The sequence below is a fragment of the Lissotriton helveticus genome, chromosome 3_1 (assembly GCF_964261635.1).
Source record: "Lissotriton helveticus chromosome 3_1, aLisHel1.1, whole genome shotgun sequence".
Taxonomy (NCBI): Eukaryota; Metazoa; Chordata; class Amphibia; order Caudata; family Salamandridae; genus Lissotriton; species Lissotriton helveticus.
Window position 1 is genome coordinate 613776420 of NC_136061.1, and position 17599 is coordinate 613794018.

The window sequence follows — 17599 nt, forward strand, 5'->3', positions numbered from 1 at the left end:
AGTTGCCCGCTACTGCGCGGAGCAAGGATATTCTTTCACGGAAGTGGATGTAGGAGGGACTCAGGAAAAGACAGAGTTAAACATGATGCTAGAAACAGTTGATACTTGGGATGATTTAAAAGACCTGCAAGAGAAAGCACCTGATACATGGTCCAGTACACTTAGGAAGAGATGCCATGCTGAGGTTATTTAGGCAGACTTGGTAAAATCCTAGGTTTAGGATTGCAGCAGAAGCAGTGTGTCGGAGATGTGTAACATGCCAGCAATTGAATGTAGGGAAAAGAACACCAGTTACAAAAAGTCACATTGGGAGGTCTGGGGGGGCCTTTCAACAGAATGCAATTAGACTTTATTGAGATGCCAAAAAGCAACCGCCTCAGGTATGTTCTGGTGGTTGTATGTATATTTTCCAGATGGGTCGAAGCATACCCTACACGCAGGTGCGACACACTCACAGTAGCAAAGTTATTGCTTAGAGAGTTGATCCCGCGCTTTGGGGTGCCGACCTCTTTGGAATCAGACAGAGGACCTCATTTCAACAGTGAAGTTGTGAAGATGCTTTGCTCTGCATTGAACATTGATCAGAAGTTGCACTGTAGCTATCGACCAGAGGCTTCAGGTATCGTGGAGCAGATAAACGGAACTCTAAAATCCCGAATAGCCAAAGTATGTTCATCGACGTCCTTAAGCTGGCCTGATGCTCTGTCCTTGGTACTCATGAGTATGCGTAGCACACCAGACAGGAAGACAGGTCTCTCTCCACATGAGGTTTTAATGGGGAGGGCAATGAGACCTCCGTCTGTTCCAACTACAGCTTTGTTGAATATTACAGATGACCTGATCTTGGATTATTGCAAGGGACTTTCTGATGTCATTCATTCTGTGTCTCTTCAGGTGCAGGCTGCTGAAGTTCCATCTTCAAGAGACCTATGTCACGACTTGTGCCCTGGTGATTGGGTGCTTGTCAAGAAGCACGTGCGGAAGAACTGCCTAGATGTGCATTGGAAGGGGCCCTACCAAATAATCTTGACAACGAATACGGCTGTAAAGTGTGGAGGGCTGCCAAACTGGATCCATGCTTCCCATACTCGAAGAGTTCCAGCACCCTTAGAAGAAACAGCTCCTCTCACAGATGAAAATCCAGCTGTGGACGGCGAACCACTAGAGGGGATCAGTCAAGCTGTGGGGGTGTCGGAAGAAGTTGGGAGTGCTACAGATCCAGAAGAAGAAAGACAGGACGACAGTGAAACTGAAGTTGCCACCGAAGGAGAAAGTTGTTGTGAATACGGCTCAGAGACAGATCAAGACAAGAGTGATCAAGAACCGAGTGTGAGGACAAGAAATAGGAGAACAAGGCGTGGAGAAGCTAGTTGGCCTGAAAGAAAGTCGAGGTCGAGCTTGAAGCCAACTCCAGAGAGAACTCTTGCTCCTATATCTGAAGACTCGGATCTGGACGAAGGTGCACAAAGACAGGAACAGGAAGGTCCGAGAAGATCGAGGAGGGTGCGAGTGCCCTGCAGAAGATACGCTACTCCTGAGTGGACCTACCTAGCTGCAGATGTCCAGTGCACGGAGATCTGGGAGGGTGAGGGAAGTGACATTGATCAGTACTGACCCAATCATAACAGTGGAAATAGTGTTGGTGATACCCGGAGTGGAGGTCGAAGGGTTGCTGACACTCACTATCCCCAATCCTCCTTATCTGAGCGGGATAAGAGACATGGTTTTAAACAGAATAGAATTTCCGACTTTTTGTTCAACGAGGCCAACGCATGAGGAGATCACTCTTCGTTTGGAAATATTAGAATACGTGATTAGAGCCGCTGGAACACGTCTGATTCCAGATTGTTAAAGACTTTGTAAATAAACAGATTGAAAGATGACCTAGCACCAAGTGGAAGAAGAAGAAATTTAGGGGCTTCCCATTTAGTGGACGGAGAAGGGCTAGGGTTGTCTTTTGCTTTAGAACTCAAAGACTGATCTTGCTGAAGGGATTATCAGCTTCCAGATGTGGTTCGGAGAGACTGAATAAGCAAAGAAAAGAGACTTTGTGCTGTGAAAGAAAACCAGAACTACACTGTCTTGAGATCATGGAGGCTGGCAACCCAAACCGCAGGACAAAATGCATAGTAGGCACACTTTTAGTGGGAGTAATTTTTCTTATAGTTTTAGTAGTTACTATATCATATGTAGTGGGACATGAAAATGAAGAAAAGGCAACAAAGGAAGCAAAAATTGTATCGATACAGAAACCTACTACTGATGGGTGGACAATACAGAGAAAGATAAAGCTTTACTAGCAGCAGATACTCGTAGGTTGCATATGGATGAATCACAGGGAAATTTCAAATCAAATGCATATGCTAAGTTGCTTTATGAATATATTGATGCTATGGAGGCTAAAGATTGCTACGTGTGTATGCAATTGTCAGCCTCTGTAGACGAAGGTATTAGATATCATCATCTTCCATTGACTTATGGAATCACATGTAGTTTGTTGCTTAGTATATTTTATGAACGTGATGGGTTTGAATATTATTTTTCAAATTTTGATGCTGTTTTACCAGAAGTTCCAAACTACAAGCATATGAATAAGTGGGATTATTATAAGAGTGAAGATAGACTAAAGAAATGTTTCATTCCTTGGAAAACGTTGGATACTTCACATGCCCGAAGAAATAATTTGACTTGTAAAGTGTCAGAAATTGAGAAAAGGTTTATAGGGCAGGTGGATGATCGGTACAGGAGACAGAAGATCTTAAAAGCTTCAGGCCAATGGAAAACAGATTGGACAGAGGAAGAAAGGTCACACCAAAGAAAGGGTAGTAATGGTCCAATAGCTTTAGATCGAGAGAAAAAAGGGAAACTGTGTATATATAGGGGTAAAACCTATGATGAGAATGTGTTTGTGGGAGAAGTAAATTGTGAACATGCTTTCCAATTAGAGTATTATACAAAAGATTTCTTGAAGGGAATGCAGGTGATCCCGAATGTATATTTTGTTTGTGGAAGAAATGCATACGTGAAACTACCGGATAATTGGTATGGATCATGTTACTTAGCAATTGTCTTCCCCAAAATATACCATGCTAAGGATTTAGAAATTATAGAGGGAAGAACTCAAGCTAGAGGAAGAAGGGATGTAAGCGATGAGGAGGTAGTTGGAGACGTATTTGGTGCTATGTTTCCTCTTTTAGGGATAGTACTGAATGATGTCAAGATCAGAAGATTGGCAACAGTTGTAGATAGGTTGTCCGCCAGTACTGCTAGATCATTAATGCTGGTGGAGGGAGAGATGCAGTCGATAAGAGCAATGGTTCTTCAGAACCGACTTGCTCTAGACGTTCTGTTAGCCAAAGAGGGAGGAGTCTGTAAGGCTTTGAAGGTTCAGGAATGTTGTACTTACATTCCAGACAATTCAAAACCTCTAGAAAAGTATATACGGAACATCACTGAAATTCATCATGAGATTGAGGATTTGACACAGGTAAATGTGTGGGAAAAAGCAGGTCATGGAATGGGTAAAGTTGGAGGTTGGTTTGCCAACCTAGGAAAGGGTTTCATTTGGTACATACTGAAACCTATCATCATAATAGTGGTTTGTATAATCACTTTGTGGGGATTGGTGCGGCTGTACCAATGGTATAGATCAAGCAGATTGCAGAGATCCATGAGAGAGCAGGGGAGGAGATTAGCTGCGATGCAGGATAATCAGTACAGGAGTCTGAGGACTCTAGAGATGATGAAGCGAGGGAGTACTGCAACGAGTTCAGTTTGATTTAGGTCATACCTCAGGGATGGTGTTGTGATGGTGATGACTACTAAAAGTCATCAAAGGGGGGAACTGAGAGAGCGCAAATCGAGAATAAAATTAGAAGTGCACCATATTTACAAGCACGTTGCATTAGTTTAGTAAAGATTACATAAGAGTGTCGAAGTTATAGAGTGAAAATATATAAGAGTGTTTAATTAAGATAGAATGCATATATCAGTGTGAAAAGCAAATGTAGAAGTGTGTAAAGATGTTATAATGATGTTGAAATACCATGTTATGTGGCTGTTGTAGAGGAGAATGTAACGCTGCTAAACGAAGAAATGTATAGGCCACATGGCAGTTCACAGAGAATGAAAGGTGATGTTATACTTTCACATGATATGGATTTTAATGTTGTTATAATTCAAAGTATTATTGATCATAGAACTGAAAAATATGTTTTATAGAAGTGTTTCATATAACCATTGAGTGTAATAAGTTAGAATACTGTTTAGACTAAGAAAATTAAAGGTTTACAGAGTGCACAGGCCCGTTTCATGTAATTATAAAAAGGCCTGAATAGATAAGTTCATTTCTTTTGATCTGCATGTATTAGTTAAAGGAATGTCATGTTAAGCATAAATTGTGGAGCCTGCTCGATGGTTTACGACTTAGAAGATATGGTGGAGGCCGGAATTTGGGGCCCACTGTACAAGTGTCTGTTTGCAGGTGCGAGGAGGTTCCAATCAAGAGAGTGATGAATAGGGTTTTGTTCAGAAAGCCAGGCACAGGCCTGGAGGAGGCTTCAGGAATTTCCTGGGGGGTACCGTCCTGCCGGAGAAGAGTCTGAGAAGCAAGGTCAATGCTAACGATGGGCCCAGAGGAGTATCAGCATGGAAAATGCCAGAACCAACACCACGTGAGGGGCGTCTCTAAAGGGCGTTTCTATTGTAAATGTGATTTTTGTATTAGGGACAGCACGCCTGGGTGGAGTTAGGGCAGATGGTCTGAGGAACCTAAGAGAGCGGATGGGTAGGCAGATAGGTTAACTGCGAGACACCGATTTACAACGAAGACTAAGGGAAGTGAGTGATCTTCTTTGGAAGTCACCACGGCTGACACCTTTTTAGGTTAAGATTTTGCTAAGTAGGGATGTCACTTAGTCTAGTGTAGGGACAGTCTAACCTGAATTTTCTTCTTTTCTGTAAATGACTCATACGCTACAGCTTGTGTCTATTCTTGCAACTTTGATGATTTTTGAATTGGTTTTGGTGATATTCTTCTGCCGACTAAGAGCATTTAGAAAATTTATGTTTGTATTGATACCAGTATATCTTTTGAACCTTATTTTGAGATGTTTGTATCTCCAGTTAACTTTGGCTTTATAATAAACTTTTAAAACTTATTCGTAGTAAGTGGTTCTTTAGAGTGGTGTAAGTTCTTAACTGATTGACCTAGTAGTGGATTGCCTTTTACTCTATGACAGGTATCAACGGTTCAGTCGACCTGAGTTGGGATCTAGACCTATAGAAGTAGATCAGAAATCCCGCCGCAATACCACTTAAAGCCCTGCCCACTTCTATTCGTGACTAACTCATCCAGTTGTGGGACTTGCATTTCTATTTCAATAGTGTGTTAAAGAGGGCTACACATTTCAGAATGCAACACACACCTCCCTGGCCTTGATGAGCTGAGATGTCTGCTGCTGGTAGAGACCAATCCCTCTCCTTTGCCTTAGGTAGGATCTCAGACTTTGTTTCTCTTCCTTCCTCCCCCACCCCCCCATCTCCCGTGGGCTGGAATAAGACTGACTGTTGACTAAACAAGTAACAACATACCCGCTACTCAGGGTTAGAAGTGGTGAATAGCCAGTTATCAAAACTATCCTTCAGTTTTGTGTGAACTAGGTCGAATAATGGCCCCATTTTACAGGTTCATGTACGACTAGTTTGGCTAGTGAGTTTTTTTACTTAGTATTCTGGAACTTATCGTATTATGTAGCCCAATATACAATCAGAGGTCAGAGTTGTGAGAAAAACAGAACTGGCCAACTAGTCAAGCATGGGTATGAAAACTAGCTATGGGCAGATCGTTAACTGTAAATATAGAAGTGCAGGTACTTATTCTTTAGGGTACCTACTTGCTCATGGGAAGTACTGGTACTCTCTGTTAAGTGTATTGCAGCACTGCTGAGAAGTGCTGATAGCTTCCTTTCAAACTAAAGAAGTGTAGGTACTCAGTGCCAGACAGTACCTGACCATTTAAAGCACTAGCTATGGGAAAAAAAACACTGAGCGTCCTCGAGGCACTTTGCTTGTCTTCCGGTTGCTATATGTTTAGCCACAATGCCTAGCATCGGAGTCCTCCAAGTATGCTCTGCAGTCTTTTGGAAAAACAGAGAGACTGCAAGGTTGTTTTTTCCCTGCTGAGTAATGATGAGTTATCGTTCCTGAAATGCCCCCATCTCGAAGCATTGTCACTCAAGCAAAATAGTGTGATGGCGGCGGGGGGCGTACTCTAGTGCCTCTCCCACAATTGTGTTCTGCCTATTAAAAGAAGTACATGCCTTCACAATGTCACACAAATATATTTTCTCTCTAAAATAGTTTCCTTCTTCGCTAAATATTAACCTTTCGTCTTTAAATGTAGTCCTGCCTTTTAACTTATATCACATATCAATCCGCTGCCTTTGTCTGAATCACGCAACAAGTCATGCGCTAATGAGCACATCTTCTTCCCAATGTACACAAAAACGTCCTCTACACCGAAGGAATGAGTGAGGGAGTGGTGCCACAAGTAGGTGGGGCATGGAAGGAACCATGAATTCTGGCTCTGGGCTAGGGTTGCTAGTTTTCAGTTGTTCATACAGCATTTACCCATAGAAAAAAAAAAACAAGCAAAATTGTGATCTGACACAAAGTACCTGTCACCTGACCTATAAGGGTGGGACAAACCCATACCACATCCTGTGAATCCCAATAAATAATAAATACTACAAAATTAAATAAGAAAAAACAAATGCGACACATAAACTTGCCCAGTGACTAGAATGAGCCGAACCGTTTTCTATTTTGTTCGTTGTCTATCTCCTAAAGGTGGGAGGGAGGGCTGCATAACTGTGAAGAGGCAGACTATGATTCAGAGTAATGAAGATTTCCGGTAAGTAACAGAGTCATTGCCATCCTCCTCCATCTTCCTCATCACAGTCACCTTTGAGCGTATACCAAATTGCTTGACGAAACCAAAAAAGAAAATCAACGCCTCTAAAGAAGTCAAGAAAACTTGTCAGCTAAATACAAATCAGTGAACTGCAGTAAGACTAGCTGAGCCAAAATCTTCAGAAAAATCTTCCCAATACTCAATGTATAATGGGAAATAAAGGTATTAGGGGAAGAACATAGTGCTGCTGCACAAATGTCTCTCTACAAGGCGCCCTTAAAGGACATTCCATGAGGAAGCAACACCCTTGATTGAGTGCCCGTGAATCACGGGAGGAAAAAAAAAACTAAATAAAGATAGGTGAAGGAAATGCCTAATCTAACCCAACAAGTAGTAGTCGCTGTCATAGGGCGATGACCACACTTGGCTACCCCAAAAGTGACAAAAAGAAAATACACTAGGTGAATGTAGGGAGTTCTCTCCAGATAAATAACAATATCCCTCATCATCATCAAATCGAGAGTGTACTGCAGAACTTCCTCCTCTGTAGAAGGGAAATGGAAAGAAAGCAGAAAGCACAATATCTTGGGCCAAATGGAAAGAAGAAGGCACCTTAGGATGGAAAACCGGGTCAGGGCAAAGGGCCACCTTGTCCAGAAAAAACCTTAAGTAAGTAGGGTGAGAAAGCAGCACTCTTATCTCCCTGAGATATTCGCCCCCAGGAAACGTACCTTAAGGGTCAGAAACTCCAGAGTTACTGAAGACAGTGGCTCAAACGGGGACTTCTGTAAAGCATTAAGGAACAGTGGGAGATCCAACTGGGGAACAGGAGAAAAAACTACAGGTCTCTTGAAATGGAAACTCAGAAGAAGGCGAGAGGCCAATGACTCAAAGGGGAGGAGAGAGGTACCCCTAATAGCCTTAATGGTGGCCCACTGGCTATGGACTGTAGAGACTGACAGCCCCATCAAGAGCCCATCCTGTAAGAACTCTAGGACAGAACCAACCTCACAGGAGTCTGGGACAAACCCTGTGGATGAACATCCGAGAGAAAAATCCTTCCAGTGTCTCTCATTAACATGAAGAGTGCTGACCTTTTGAGAATTTTTTATTGAAAGACCCGCTTCTGAGGAGCAAACAAAATTGACTAGCCTCTTCCTTTCAATTCCAAAACCCCAATGGCAAGTGCTGATTGAATTGTGGCACAGATGAGGAAACCTGAGCAGAGAAAAGGACACGGCAAACCTCCAAGGAGGAGCATTGGTCAAACTGTGCAGTAGGGGGTACCACAGTTCACAACTTCAAAATAGGACTACCAACAGCACCATCACTCTTTCCCTCCTGATCTTCGCCAGAACCTCACTTAGTAAGAGAAAGAGAAGACCCTGCAGCCAAGGGAAACTCATGGCCTCCACCTGCCAGGCTTTCCAACAACGGAGAAGGGTGAAAAATCTTGGTAGAACAGCATCCTGCAGGGAAGCAAAAAGATCCAGCCATGGTCTCCCAAACCTCTCCATAATATCATAGAAAATCAGAGGTGAGGGGGACAAAGACACTGCGGAAGGAAGCTGGTGACTCAGCTGATCCCCACACCCATTCTCCTGCCGCTGAAGATAAATCCGACCCAACAGGTTGTCCTCTGCCCATGCCCCTATCTGATCCGCCAGGAAAGCCAGAAGAGGGGAAAAAGTCCCCCCCCCCAAATTATTTAAAAAGGCTTGTGCTACTTGATTGTCCATCCAGATCTTGATAACCTTGTTGAGAAGTGGGGCAAAGTGCAGAAGAGATTTGATGACTGCAACGAACTATTTCTCATTTAAAGTCATTCAGCTCTCCATGGTGATCCAAAACCCCTGAGAAGTAAGTGCCCCTAGAGTAGTCCCCCCAATCCCAAGGGCTCAACTTGTTCTCAGGGAACAGCCAACTGGTGCATCCAGGGGCACCCCGTTGCTTGGTTTGCTGGCTGCAACCAACACTATAGCTGCTGAGAAATTGTGGCCAACACAATCACCAAGGTGTCATTATCCTGGGACCTCAGGTTCCAGTGCACTAGCAGCTGATAAAACAAATGGAAGAGATGTCTGGGAACCCAAGGAACCAAAAAAAGGGAAGCAGAATTGTTCTCCTGTACCCTCAACCAGTCCTTTGCCAAAGCTGACTGAGCTGATAGAAGAGTCCCAAAATGACCCTTCCCAACTTTGTATCGAAGAGTGCCCCTATGAAAAGGAGTTTCTGAGTTGGGATAAGATGCACAATAAACCCATGGTTCTCCAGGCATTCCCGCACCAACTCCACTTCCTCCTGGACCTTAAGGAAAGATGAGGAAGAAATTAGCCAATCATCTAGGCCAGGAAAAGGGCATGTAAGAAACCCACCAGAAGAGCCAGGGTTTTTGTGAACACCCTAGGGGCTGAGACCAAGCCAAAGGGAAGCACACAGAACTGGAGATGCTGCCCCAGGGTAAATAACCTCAAATGCTTCTATAAAAGAGGATCTATCTGGATATGGAAATAGGCACCCAAAATGCCCAAAAAAGTCAGAAATTAGCCAGAAGATATAAGGGGTAAGATCTTCTGCAAACTCACCATCTTGAATTGTTGGTGGGGAGTATAGGAATTCACTGTCTTGAGACTCAGGACTGGGCGGTAAGCCCTGATGCCTTTTGGACCAGGAACATGAGGGAATAACTTCCTTTAGCCAACTCTGATTCCAGGACTGGGATGATGGATCCCTTCTGGAGAAGCTCAAAGATAAGATTCCCTTCTGTAGACCCCGGAATTTTAGAGGATTCCAAGGAGTTAGGGCCAACACAAAAAGATCCGGAGGGTGGGAAGAAAAATCGTTGGAATAGCCTTCTTCCACCAAACGAAGAACCCAGGCATCGGTGGCGCCTCTTGACCAAATTGATGAAAATCTTCTGATTCCACCTCTACCCTTTGATCATCATGCCTTTGGAGTGGAGATGGCAAGGGGGGCACCTTAAGGCTGTTGCCGAGACTTATCAGAGGAGGGAATGCCACTGCCTCTTCCCTTCCCACCAAAGGGCTGAGCATGCCCTCTCCCAACTGACGAGGAATTCCCAAATGCCCGCTTTTAAGCAAACCCATGAACTTGAGAGAGCACAAATCTGAAAAATGTATAAGTACACCATATTTACAAGCACGTAGTGTTAGTTTAAATTGTATTGCACAAGAGTGTCAACTTATATAAGAGAAAATATATGAGTGTTTGTTTTAATTAGAATAGATGCATATATAAGAGTGGAAAACTAATGTAGAGGTTGTAGAAATGTTAAAATGATGCTGGAGTCACACGTTAAATGAATAAGTGAAACGAAATGTAATTCTGCAAACCATGAAAATGTGTAGGCCACATGGCATTTCACAGGAAACGAAAGATGCTGCTACACTTTTAGTGACGTGGATTTTAAAGTCATTAGAGTGCAAATGTATTATTAGGCATAGTATTGAAGTATATGTTTTATAGATGTGTTGCATTATAGAAATGTGTGCTAGTTAAAGAATACTGTTTAAACCGAGTTAAATGTTTTCAGAGTGCAGGGACCCGCTTCATGTAAATCAAGTAGGCCTGAACAGATAATGTCGTGTCTTTGATCTGCAATGTGCTCGTTATAGAAGAGGTCGAGAGGCACCAAGCACAAAGTTTTACACATGTTTTATGACCTATAGATATGGTGGAGTCTGGAATTTGAGGCCCACTGTAGGATGGTCTGAATGCAGGTGCGAGGGGTCCTAATCAGTTGTAATGAATGGAGCTTTGTTCAGCGACGCCTGGCGCAGGCCTGGAGGAGGTTTCAGGAATTTCAGGGGGTACCAGCGAACTGGAGAAGAAGCCTGGGAACCAAGGTCAACTTTAACGAGGGTCCCGAAGAGTACCATCATGGAGTCTGCCGCCAAATTCGGTACCACGTGAGGGGCGTCCCGAGGGGCGTTCCTATCGGAAATGTGATTTTGTATTAGGAAAAGCGACCCGGGATGAGACAGAACAGAAGATTTTGGAAGCCTAAGAGAGCGGTGGGGTAGGCGGATAGGTTGATCACAAGAGACCTATTTACAGAAGAGCAAAGAGAAGTGCGTGATCTTCTTAGGAAGACACCACGGCTGACACCTTTTGGGGTAAAGATCTTGTTAAGTAGGGATGCCACTTAGTCTAGTGTAGGGACAGACTAACAGAATTTTCTTTTCTGTAATGACTCTTAAGTTGCAACTTGTATCCATTTTGGCAACTCTGATGATTTTCGAACTTGTACTTATTATTCTGTTTTGTAGACTCAGATTATTCAAAGAATATATGTTTATAGTGATACCAGTGTACCTTTTAAACCTTATCTTGAGAAGTTTGTATCTTCAATTATCTTTGACTTTATATTAAATCTTTAAACTTTATCACTGGTCAGTGGTTATTTAGAGTGGTGTAAGTTCTTAATTGACTAACCTAGTAGTAGATTATCTTTTACTCAATGACAGGTACCAACGATTCAGTCGACATGATTTGGGATCTGGTAAGGTAAATAGACACCAGAAACCCCACGTTAACAGTTGGTAACAGAGGATGGTTATCTTCTTGAGGAAGGTAATCTAGATTAGGTTAGTTTACCCCAAGGCCCCTAGACATCGAGAGACGAGCAGCGGAAGAATCGTGCGCCGAAGGTGCAGACGGGGCGAGAAAAGCAGCAGTATCGGAGGAGAGTGAGTATAACAAGGGTCATGCGTGAACAGATTGCGGTGTTTTGTGTTGTATTTGTATTGTAATGTCTTGCGGAGTTGAATGCCTGTAGCGTGATTGTGAGAAGGTTGTGAGCGCGCGCAACCTGGTAAATTGGTTACCTGGTAAACGGGTGAACCGGTGAATCTTAAGTTCAGGCCAGAGCTTAAGTGGTTTTGGGTGTATCGAACATCCAGAGTAGTTGTCGACCATAGTACGGAAGTCATGAGGTACCATTGACCGCCGTGGGACTGAGATAGGGGGAGTGTAAGAGTGAGCGTATGAGTAACGGACGCTGGTCGGAAGTTACTGTGTGTGAGTAACCTATCAGAGAAGGCGATTGTCTGGACGGAAAGACATTTCGTCAAGGTAAGGGGACAACTACAGAAAGACTGTGGGCGTACAGTCAAGAAAGGTGATCGCTTGGACAGAAGTAATCATTTTTCAGAGTATGAATGGGATGCACGCATGACCGAGGAGACGAGCTGAAAAAGGAGGGGAACTGCTGCGAAGGGGGACGAGTGACGTCAGAAAGAGCCGCGCTGAGATAGGGTGGCGAGTGAAGAGCCGCGACGCGATAGGACGGTTGGTGTGACGTCGGCAAGAGCCGCGACGCGATTGGGCGGCTGGTGCGACGTCAGTGAGAAGTCGCGATCGGATAGGCCAGTTAGCGAGAACAGCGCGGTGATTGGTAGATTGTCATCAGGAAGTAAACAAACGCGGAGAAAAGAGAAATCATGAAGTGCTTTAAGTGTTTGAAAGGGATTTTTAGAAGAAAAAGAAGTGAACATTATTACGGGGAAGAGGCACCGCCGGAGGGTACACCAGCTCATTATATGGCAGCGAATGTGGGGTTGCATACGATATTATGGATTGGGGCTTGGAATAAGCTTACGGAAGGAAATGAAGAAATGCAGTTCCCTAAGTATGGGACGTTTAAGTTAGAAGTGTTACATCGGTTAAAAGCAACCATGTCCTCATTGAAACCCCCGCCTAGACCAACCCAGTTTGAGGCCCTCAATGCATGGATTAGGGCGGCGCACGACAGGAATTTGAACAGGCGTCAACAAAGATTGACTCGATCGGTAAGAGCAGTGCGAGATTCTAAATGGGACGAAGAGGCAAAGAGATGGAGGGTACAGGCTATTGAGGTAGAGAAGTTGTATCCAATGAGGGAGGTGGTAGGTGGGAGGAACCTCATGGAAGAGGATGAGGAGAGCGATTCGGAGGACAATGTGATAAACAGATTGTTGATAGACAGACCACCTCCGAGAGTCGGGGAAATTGAAGATAGAGGACTAGCAAGGGAAGATGGGACTGCCATAGAGGGGTTTACACCACTCCCTATATCGGAATGGACACCTATCAAAGGCGAGGAGACACCTCAAAACAACACAATACAGAGTGTAGTGGGAAGGTTTGTGGTACAAAAGACGCCAATCACCGAAAAGGCTGAGTCTTTTGGATTACCGGATGCTCTTCAAGTACCTGTTACCATAGGACCTATAGTGTCGATTTACAATCCAGATCATGGGAGAGGGGAAGAGCAGGTACGGTTAGATAGAGAAAGGATTGAGATGGAAAGGAGGAATAACACGACAAATGCATGGAAGCAATTGCCAGGATCGGTAACGTGGAACACCCCCATTCGATACGACGGTGGGTCCCAACACAGGACAGGGAGGTCAGAGAGGACCGATGGACCTGAGGGGACCACGGCCGAAATCTTATACAGAATTAAGAGCAGATTTGAGAGAATGGGATGGGTCCACGGTAACTCCGAGTAATAGGTCAAGAACAGAACCCGAGTGGGAAAACCGAGGTAACGGGACTGTATCTCATTGCGGGGCTAGCGAGAGCAGTCAGGGGCGAGAGGGTCAAAGTTAGGAGAATAAAGGAGTTACACGTCCTACGAATGGGAGGGAACAGCAGGAGCAGAATGGTAGGAGTATGGAGTGTGAGGAGATGTCTCGCCTCATGCAAAACGAGGGAGACCAAAGAACACAAGAGTACAGAGATAGGTTTAGGTGCACTCATCACGCACCTGGGAAAGATGTACAACACTGGCAAAGAGGGAACAGTGAAAGACCACGTCATACATCAAGTGATCAGAGGTCACAGATGCAGGGAGAAGAAAGAGGGAGTAACGGAATGCCTTACCATGCATCCCGAGAACCTAGACAGGATGGGGAATGTGGGGCTATGAGGCGCGAAGGAGTGTTTCACCATACACCCCGAGAAGATGGAAAGGCATGGGACCTAGAGAGATGGGAGCATGGGAGGACTCCACATAACACACCAGAGCCTAGACGAAGAACTAGGAGCTGGGATGAGAGAGAGGCTGAAGGAGCACCGAGAGCCGAAGTACTGAAAGCAGCTATAAAGGTTAAAAGGCTTGATGTCTCCAGCCTAAAATCCGATCTAGACGAGATTATAGAAGGGACGCGGTGCCTTTGGAAAGGATTGAGTTGTACGAACAAGATGAATTGCTATTTATAGCAAAGGATATTACTAGAAAGGCCAGAGCAATTCATGAGAAACTGTCTAACCTGGCAGACAGGTACATGGTAGATTTGTCCAGAACAAAGACATTACAGAGTAACCATAGGTTGCAGTACTCAGACCAAGACCTAGACGAGAAGAGAACTACAGGATTAAAAACACGCATAAGAGAGTTGATATCGGGAATAAGGGTGTGGAGAGATCTGGACAAATGGGAGGAGAGATGGTCCAAAAGGGGTACGGTTAGATGGAGTACAAGTGTGATGTCCCCAGAGGGAAGGGTAATGCAGATGGAGGCGTTCCCTTTGCGAGAAATATCGAACGGAAATTATGTACATGTGCCCTGGAGTAGAGGAGATTTAGCTGCATTTACCAACTCATTTCCGAAGTTAAGGGAGAATCCAGTTGAGTGGTATAAGCAGGTAGAGAGGTTTGTAAAGATCTCCAAAGTATTGTGGATTGATTTGAACACCTTGTTTGACATTGTGGTTCCAGGGGATTTGTGGGTAACCTGCAAGATTAGTGTCCAGTGGCCAAATGTAGAACCTGAGAGGAATGCTAGAACTAATGGACCGTCGGACAGTGTCATGGAGAAATATGAAAGAGTAATAGCCTGGCTAAAGGATAAAGTGCCTCCACAAGATATAGATTGGGTAAAAATAGACCGAACAAGACAGGAACCCAAAGAGACAGTTCATGAATTTTATGAACGATTACTGAAAATATTCAAACAATATAGTGGACTCGATGTAATGGATCCCAAAGACATAGGACAGTTTGTGTCAAAGTTCGTTTTGGGGCTGAGACCAAATATTTGTTTGATGATTCAACAACATTTAATCTGTTGGCAAAACAAACCACTAGATGAGATCCTGCGATATGCAAGATACTGCAGTGACGAAATAGATTCTAAAAAGAAAAATCCAAAGGAGAAGCTGATGGTGGTGCAAATGCAGTCAGCCGGAAAGGGCGGACAACAGAAACAGGGGATGGGACGAAAGTCGAATGGTCAGAACAAGGATAATGAAGAAGGGCAGAGACCTAAAGTAGACTTTGCCACTTTAAAGAAGACGACAAAGTGCCACCAGTGTCACCAGGTGGGACATTGGAGACGCGAGTGTCCCTTTAACCCAGAAAATGGAGAGCTAGAATTAGAAGAGCAAGTTCAAGAGGTTCCAGCTCAAAAGACGACAGTCCCAGGAAGCAAGGTGGTCAAAGGGGGGACTTCGGCTCCAAGAGCTCAGTTTCCACAGCCACCGAAAATCGCGACAGGGGGAAAGGTCTTTAAACAGATGCCTCTTTTTATTGAGGAAGAAAAGTGTTATTATATTGATCCATTGACAGGACAGCGTGTGAGTAGGGAAGAGGACTGTACCCTCGGGGCAGTCCTAGAGGTGGATCAAAGGGGGCCATTTGTTGAGGCTGAAGTGGCAGGATGTCCTACAACGTTCTTGGTGGATACTGGAGCTACTCGATCAACTCTGAGATCAGTGGTGGTTCCAGATTTACCGATGTCAGGGGAAACAATTCAAGTGGTAGGAGTTGCAAACAAAAGGATGACTAGTCCCTTGACTGAACCAGTATCCGTGAAAATAGGAAACTATATGAATGAACATCAGTTTGTAGTATGTGATTCGAGTCCTGTATGTCTGTTGGGAAGGGATTTGTTATGCAAATTGAATTGCACAATATACTGCACCCCGCAAGGAGTGGAGGTACAGACTACAGACGATGACGCTACCTTCAAGGTAGCCAATTCAAAATCTTGCATAGAACTATATCCTACTCTGACTGTAGAAGATCTTCCCCAGGACCTACGAGATGCTGTGGCGTCGGGGGTATGGGATTTCACAGGCGAGGAAATAGGATTGATCAAGGGGGTAGAGCCAGTGAAAATAATGGTAAAGCCAAATGCCGAGTATCCCAGAACGCCTCAATACAAATTGTCCCAGGAAACGATTGCAGGAATAAAACCTGTGATCGAGTCAATGATTCAACAGGGAATACTACAAGAAATCGTGGGAAGTCCTTGTAACTCCCCGATTATGGGTTTGCAGAAACCTAGTGGGAAATTCAGAATAGTTCAGGACCTTCGAAAAATTAACAATATAGTTGTTTCATGTTGTCCAGTGGTACCGAATCCATCAGTGATACTGTTTCAGATACCATGCCAAGCAGAATGGTTCACAGTGATAGATCTTTGCCAGGCCTTCTTTTCAATCCCCTTGGATGAAGAAAGCAGGTACCTTTTCGCTTTTAAAATGGAAAATCGCGTCTTAACATGGTGTCGAATCCCACAAGGATTCACAGACAGCCCATCAATCTTCAACCAGTTGTTGAAGAAGAATCTCGAAAATCTAGTACTGCCGCAGAATTCGGTTCTGGTTCAGTACATAGATGACCTACTTGTTGCGTCAGAGACCGAGGAAGCTTGTAAAACAGATTCCATTGCCTTGTTGAACCATTTATCTGAAAATGGACATAAGGTATCTCCGAGCAAGTTACAGTACTGTTTGACAGAAGTACAGTATTTGGGGCACCGGTTAGAAAAGGGAAAGCGAAAGGTGTCTCCAGATAGGATTGAGGCGATAATGAAGATGAATGCGCCTACGACACAGAGAGAAGTTAGGATGTTCTTAGGAATGGTTGGTTATTGTCGACAGTGGATAGTTAACTTTTCACTGAAAGCAAAGCCCTTACAGAAACTGACGCACAAGGAGGTGAGTGATCCGGTACCATGGGACGATGAATGCCTAGTGGCATTCCTGCAGTTGAGAGATGACTTGTGTCGTGCTCCGGCTCTGGGGATGCCCGATTACGAGAAATCTTTTTCGCTTTACTGCTGTGAGAGAGAGGGATGTGCTTTGTCAGTCTTGGCACAGACCCATGGAAATGCCCGTAGACCAGTTGCCTACTTTTCGGCTACATTAGACCCAGTAGCCGCAGCGTTGCCCGGATGTCTCAAATCCGTTGCTGCAACGGGTGTCAGCATTGAGAGGTGTGAGAGTATTGTTATGGGACACCAGTTAGTGGTGTATGTACCACATTCTGTAGAATTGCTAATGACCAGGACGAAGACGCAGCATCTGACTAATAGCAGGCTCACGCGCTACGAGCAAGTTATCCTTGCTGCAGAGAACGTGACCCTCAAAAGATGCTCTGTTTTGAATCCTGCTACATTGATGCCACTACCTACTGTAATAGAAGGCGAAGAATGTGAAGACCACGATTGCCTTGATGTGACTGAACTATGCACGAAGCCCAGACCAGATATTGTGGATGAGCCGTTGTCTGACCCTGATGAGATTTACTTTGTCGATGGCTCATGTTTAAGAGATGATACTGGTCGGTTGAGAGCAGCTTATGCTGTTTGCACCATTACTGGAGTTGTGGAAGCCGCTTGCCTGGAAGGAGTACATTCCGCACAGGTAGCAGAAATCATTGCATTAACTCGTGGCT